The 7,016-nt window shown below is 39.1% G+C and overlaps 1 long non-coding RNA gene across 1 annotated transcript; it reads left to right on the forward strand.

Annotated features, from left to right (window-relative positions):
* The first annotated feature begins 6,073 nt into the window (after positions 1 to 6,073).
* LOC121812877 lies at positions 6,074 to 6,589 on the forward strand. Its single transcript, XR_006053378.1, has 2 exons — positions 6,074 to 6,447; positions 6,544 to 6,589. It is a non-coding gene; the product is annotated as an uncharacterized LOC121812877 (long non-coding RNA).
* Positions 6,590 to 7,016: the final 427 nt, after the last annotated feature.

Raw genomic sequence — 7,016 nt, forward strand, 5'->3', positions numbered from 1 at the left:
TGTATGGGATTAGAACGATGCCACCTTATCCCATAGTCCAGCCAATGATGCGATTCACACTCGTATATACGCAGCTATCAACGTGGTTGACAGGCTATGACAGCGTCCTTATGTGCCGACACCGGTGTTTTAGCTAGCAAAGCGGCGTGGCTGATGTGGAGTGAAGCCACGTTAATGACAACGTGTACAACCATTGGAGATGTGAGCAGGACAGACGGAACAATTGACGGAAAAGTGTGGACTTTATACCAGTTTTTAAATTGTGTTGATCGGCCACGTAAAACCAGAGTTATGATAAAAATATCTGCAATGTTTGGTTTTCTTCCTGAATACTATCGTTGTTTATATTTACTGCGGGAAGAAACGGTAAAAACGTTTTATAAGGAAAACGCTCGAAAGCACTCTCCGCCTGTGAGCAAAAACAAAACCAAAAAACCCCCCACCCTTTCCCATTGACTAAAGATGTAACCATGTCGACCCAATCAGTAATCCTGCATGCAGAGATTACTAATTACTGTAATCTGATTACTTTTTTCAGGTAACGAGTAAAGTAAGGGATTACTATTGCAAAAACGGTAATTAGATTACCGTTACTTTCCCGTAGGAACGCTGCGTTACTGCGTTACTAAAACCGTGATTTTTTGCGAGAATGTCTCATGACAGTGACGTAAGCGAGTGCGACGTTCGTGACAACAGCTGTGTGCAGATCAACAATGGATAATATCGAGTGCGGGAGAGAGTATGAGCGTGCAGCGTTTAAAGCGTGGAAGTACTGACCTTACTTTGAGTTTGATTCCATAAAAAGTGACAAAAACATTAGTGTCCGTTTTCCTGCGTGGGAAGAAAACTTCTTTTTACAGCGAAAACCCCCCTAAACTTACGAACAAGCACCGAAGTACGCTACGACGAATGGGAAATTTACAGACAAACTTGCGATATTCTTATTTTATGTGCTGGAATGTGCAGAAAATAGGTTTAAATGTTAAACAAATTTCTTCCAGTCAGAGAATGTTGCATATAATTAAATTTTTGCTTGATGCATAAAGTTAAAAGATTAAAACTAATAAAACAAGTTTTAAAAAGAGACTTTTCCATTTGATTACATTTTGTATGATGGATTATGCAGAAAAAGTAGAATTGGGCTGAAAGATCTATCGCTTTATCACCTATTCAGGTTGTAAATCGTGTTTTTAAAAAGTAACTAAGTAACTAAGTAATTAATTACTTTTGAAAATAAGTAATCAGTAAAGTAACAGGATTACTTTTTGGGAAGTAATCAGTAATTAGTTACTGATTACTTTTTTCAAGTAACTTGACCAACACTGCTATAATACAAGTCAGAGCTTTATATATATATAAAAGAAAGTTGTGTTTAAAAATTGGAGTTCAAGTTATTTTTCCTTCCAATAGTGTTAACATGCTACACAGGTCATGAACAAGATTTTTTTAAAATTTTCATTGTAAGTGGGATAAAGCACTCTGGATGGATTCGATGCTGGCGTGACCACAGTGCACACGTCTGCTGTCGCTCACAGTGGTCCAAGGGACGCTCAGGGAGTTTGTGTGTTCGCTCAGACACATGAAAAATTAGAGGGAACATTGATTATGAGTCCGGTACAGTTTATTGTTCGGATGAATATCAAGGTTCCTGTAGCTGTCCACAGCCTCAATGTCCCAACCTTGAATGTTTAGTGGTTGCAGTCGAGGATAAGGAACCATCTCCGTTTCAACCTGAGCAGACAAAGCAGAGCTGTTCCTAAGAGCCTGCGCCTTGGATCCACTGTCAGGGGATACAGAGCGGACTTGATCCTACGGAGAGCACAAAATCAGCTTCTAAGTGAAAGGATAAGACAGGTCCATTTCACTATAGATCCCTCCAGAGCAAGATTAGCCAGACTCTGCAGGAACTGGAAACCCTTCTACCCTCTCCAATTTTAGAAGAGGTTTACAAGTTTGTGGACAAGGCTCAGCGGGCCCAACACTCTGAAGGAAAAGAAAGACAACGCAGGAAATTCCACACCTTGCCTTCAAAAACACCCACTCCTCAGTCTGAATCTACACAACTCAGAGAAGAACACACACCTGAGGACAGAATCCTTAGACTACGATGACCGGGATGACTGAGAACCTTCACAGACAGTCGAGGATGTTTGTGCCTGCGGAAGTGTACCACCAGCTCCTTGGTTTTACTAGTGTTGATCTGGAACGTGCCAAAACTGTTGAAATTTGTCAGACATGCTCTCCATCAATATGAGAAAGCAGCCCTGTTATTGACACATGACTTCTTCCTTTCATTTAATCTGATATTGTAACAGAACCTGAAAGGCACACAGGGAGACACGGCCAAAGCCAACCATCCACAACTAATGGAAATGATCAGTGGGAACCAGCAACAAATAAATTCATCCAGTTGTTGATGTTTTTTTGAGGATATAGACATCGAAACTGATCTAGAAGTACATTTTTCTATTCAGTAATACATAAATGAAAACAATAAAAATTGTTTTCTTTGTGATGCTTTAGGCAGTAAGAACTATATTTCATGTATTTACTTGAAATAGTTGCTCTATTATTGTAGGGTCTACCTTACAATGTGCTGTATAAAAAATGAATTGACCTGAATTCCATCTCTAGTTCATTTAAGTACACAGTTTGGGTGAGGTTGGGCTACAGCAACTAAACCATTTGTATAGATCTTCACATATCCTCTGCCAGAAGCTCTGGACAGGCATTCAAGAACAAAAGCATGGATATAGTTCTCAATGGTATTGCCTTTGCAGTGGGTGCATGTTTGAGTCTACAAGAACCATTTGTCCTGTATAGTGTCGTCTGTGGAGAGTTTTTGTATTATATGAGTCATAAGATGGGGCTTTTAGTACTTTTGAAGGTATGTAAGTATATTTGTGTCCAGAAGTATTGATCTGGATTCATGGAATGGTCCACAATCACCAATATTTAACTTCTACATTTTCAATAACAATTTGGGAATAAAGAAATTAAAATAAATTAAAATTATGTTAGCCAGATGGTTGATTGAGATTAAAAGTGGCGAGTGTTGGTGTGGTTCAGTGGGTGAATGTGAGGCCGTGCTGGACATGGACGTGCCTGAAGGCTCACAGGCAGCTTGGCAGATGGCTGGAATTCCAGGACCACACTGTTCCAAAAAATAGTAACGTCAAAGTATCTTACTGTATATTTTACAGCTTTGTCTTTCTAGAATATCATTAAATTTACATAAGCAGACTGTGATTTTACATGTCAAAGGTAAGATAACATAACATCACTGTAAATATAGTAAAACACAATTTACTTGTTTTTTTAAATATATTTTTAGTACATGTGCATATTTAGATTGTAAAAATACATTCAGAAATGTATCATAACTTCACAAATATTTGTCTGTTATGTGAGAGAATGATCTGTTAAATTCAAATGTAATACTATGGAAAAATATATAAAATGATCGAAAATCAATGAGTATAATCAATAATTAAACAGTATTTGAATTATAATTGTGCTGAAAATTTCATGTCATCCAGGTCTGATTCAATAATTCAGAGGTAACAAGTGAAAATATAATTAATAGGAATAAAAACAAAAAAACCATATAAAACATTGCACGGCCACGTTGTGCTAATTATATATTTAGAAAAATAAATGTAGAGGCAGGAATTGCAATTAATATAAATCTCAAAGTATTCCCAACATTCCTGAACAGAAATAGGCCTCTGCACCTGGGGTGAGGGTGTGGCCATGACAACAATGTGACATGCCATTGGATGTTGGGACACATAATAACATGACGCTAAGCATCGGCCAATGAATGTGAACTAACAACCACAAGGTCGCGGCTGCACTGAAAACATCCTAATATAAAGGTATTTTACTGCATTTCACAGTTTTGTTCTGTTCTTCTAGAACATCATTAAAGTTACGTAAATAGACTGATTTCACATTTCAAATGTAAATTAACGTTAAATCACTGTAATGCAATAAAACATAATTGTCATGATTATTAAATGTATCTGTCTGTACATATGCATATTTAGATTGTTAAAATACATTCACAAATGTATCATGGTTTCACAAATATCTGTGCGTTATTTGAAAGATTGAACTGTTGAATTCAAATGTGATGCTATGGAAAAGTATATAACATGATCCCTATAAGCTTGTTTTACATCACATAAGTATTATTATCATTGCTCTTTAGGGCGATCGTGGCTCAAGAGTTGGCAGTTCGCCTTGTGATCAGAAAGTTGCCGGTTCAAGCTTCGGTATTGTGTCCGTGGTCAAGACTCTTCACCTACTGGTGATGGCCAGAGGGGCCGATGGTGCAATATGGCAGCCTCGCCTCTGTCAGTCTGTCCCAGGGCATGCGATGCATTATTATTTAAACCAACTGTTGACTGTATATTTCTGAACATTTACATATTATGATTCATATTGCCACATTCATTGACCTTGTTTATAGGTAATTTCATTGTTTGATCACGTTAAAATGTTCCTAATTTAATGTCTAAAAGCACTTGAAAATTGCAGAATCCGTATTGTCATTACTGGAAATAACCGTATTTTTATGAGGAAGTTATTTTCTGTTATTTTACGGTAGTATTTTGGCGCCCCAGCTGCCAGAATATTGTGCTTTTTACAGTGTAGCTAACATAGCTGGAAGGAACACTGAAATACTGGAAGAGGTCACAGTTTCAGGCTGTTTGTGTCCTGCTTCACTGTCTTCATGTGACTGCCAGTGTCAAAGTTTGAACTAATAGATCGTTTTCTTACATATTTTTAAGATGTTTTTTTAACAGTGCAGACGAGGCATGACGAGACGAGACAGGAGGGCCCGCTGACCTCTGGCAGAGATGGCGCAGGACCGGACAGCGTGCTGACCGCTGGTGGAGATACAGCTTGACCAGATGGCAGCGTGGCAGTTGCCAGTTCAGCTAGTGGTGGCATGGCAGCCATGGCTGGTTGAGATGGTGTTTGAGTTTGCAGTTGAGAGTGGAGTGGCTCTCCTGAGCCCCCAGCGGAATCAGATGGCTGCACACCAGTTTTATTTAATATCATCTATCGTCCACCTGGGCCTTACACAGAGTTTCTGTCTGATTTCTCAGAGTTTTTATCTGATTTAGTTCTGAGCTCAGATAAAATAATTATTGTGGGTGATTTTAACATCCATGTAGATGCTAAAAATGACAGCCTCAACATGGCATTTAATCTGTTGTTAGACTCAATTGGCTTCTCTCAAAATGTAAAAGAACCCACCCACCACTTTAATCACACTCTAGATCTTGTTTTAACATATGGCATAGAAACTGAACATTTAACAAATGAGTTTTTAAACCAGCAGAGATGTAGGATATGTATAAAAAAGTGTGGACAAAGGATTTACAGCATGAATCATCTGTGGACTGAAGCAGCACAGAGCTGAAACATGAGCTCCACCTGAAAGTGAAGATGCTGCTACTAGTGTGTAAAGCAGGAGGAAGTGAGAGAAGTTCAAATCCAGATCAGAGAGGAGGAGGAGAGATTCAGGGAGGAGCTGAGCTGTTACTGAACTAGAAGAGAGAGAAACCTCCACATTCAACAGAGTTCAACACAAACCATAAACTTTACCTTCATTCAACATGTTGTCTTTGGACTATTTTGCACTTTCTTTACTGATTCTCACCATTCTAACAGGTACGTTACAATCTGTGTGTTTAAAGAAACACATTTGAATTGTGATGATTTATAAAAGAATAAAACATGTTTCTGTTCCTTTAGGTGTCAGCTGTGAAGATCTCACTCCAACCAACAAAGAAGTGTTCAGTGTAGAAGGCAGCACTGCTACTCTGTCCTATAGATTATCCAGAGAAGTGAAGACTAATGATTATTTCTTCTGGTACCGACAATATCCTGGAAAACCACCAGAGTTCCTGATCTCTCACTTTGGAACAGGAGAGAAAATATCAGATCCAGTCCCTCGAATAACTTTTAATGTGAGTGGAGACAAAACACTGATGACTCTTCAGATCTCCTCTGCTGCAGTGTCTGACTCTGCTGTGTACTACTGTGCTGTGAGCCCACAGTGACAGGAAACAGCAAAACTCTGTACAAAAACCTTTGGAGCAAAGACAACAGAATACTCCACAACATCCACTAGAGGGAGCCACACACTGTTAAACCTCTGATTCTTGTGTCATTGGACTGATGACAAAGACAACAGAGAAATGAAGCAGTAAAGATCAGAGACAGAGACAGAGCTGCTGTGGAAGCACAAAACTGTTTGATTGGCTGAGCTATTAAACTGGCCCCGCCCACTGAAGTTGAGCTCATCCAATGACATTATTTGTTGGTCATTGTGCTGCAGTGGAAGAACATTGTTCATGTGCTGTCTGTCTGGCTTTAATAACTCCAAAGACATGTTGCTGCACCTCTTTTTGCTTCTATCTCACATTATAGGTGAGTTTAAGAACAGGGATTAAAGTTTAGTTGAAGCTGCTGCATTAAGCAGATATACAGACTGCATTTCACTACTTTTCTTCTTTCTTTTTCCAGGACTAACAGCTGGAGACTCAATCACTCCTCAACAACCTGAAGTCACTGAAACAGAAGGAGAATCTGTCACACTCACATGTAGCTATGAGACAAGTGCAGGTGTTGCTGACCTTCACTGGTACAGACATGATTCTGACCTTCAGGCTCCTCAGTTTATACTCTGGAAAAGAGGAAAGGGGGGGACATCATGAATATATTCCTGATAATCGATATGATCAGAAACATCAGATCGATCAACTAATCTGACCATAGCAGCCCTAACCCTGGCAGACACAGCTCTCTACTACTGTGCTCTACAAACACAGTGATACAAAGTGTAGAAGAGGCTGTACAAAAACCTGAACACAGATATCTGACTACTCTTCAAAGAGGAGGGAAGTGGTATTCAAAGCACAGCTTCATATCAGATGGATTCTGCTAATTCCTGTTTTATCAGAGTCACTGTGGTTACAGCTGCTAATGAAACACTGTGG

Source organism: Haplochromis burtoni, unplaced genomic scaffold (genome assembly GCF_018398535.1).
Source record: "Haplochromis burtoni strain Fernald_Lab_line unplaced genomic scaffold, NCSU_Asbu1 Contig_899, whole genome shotgun sequence".
Taxonomy (NCBI): Eukaryota; Metazoa; Chordata; class Actinopteri; order Cichliformes; family Cichlidae; genus Haplochromis; species Haplochromis burtoni.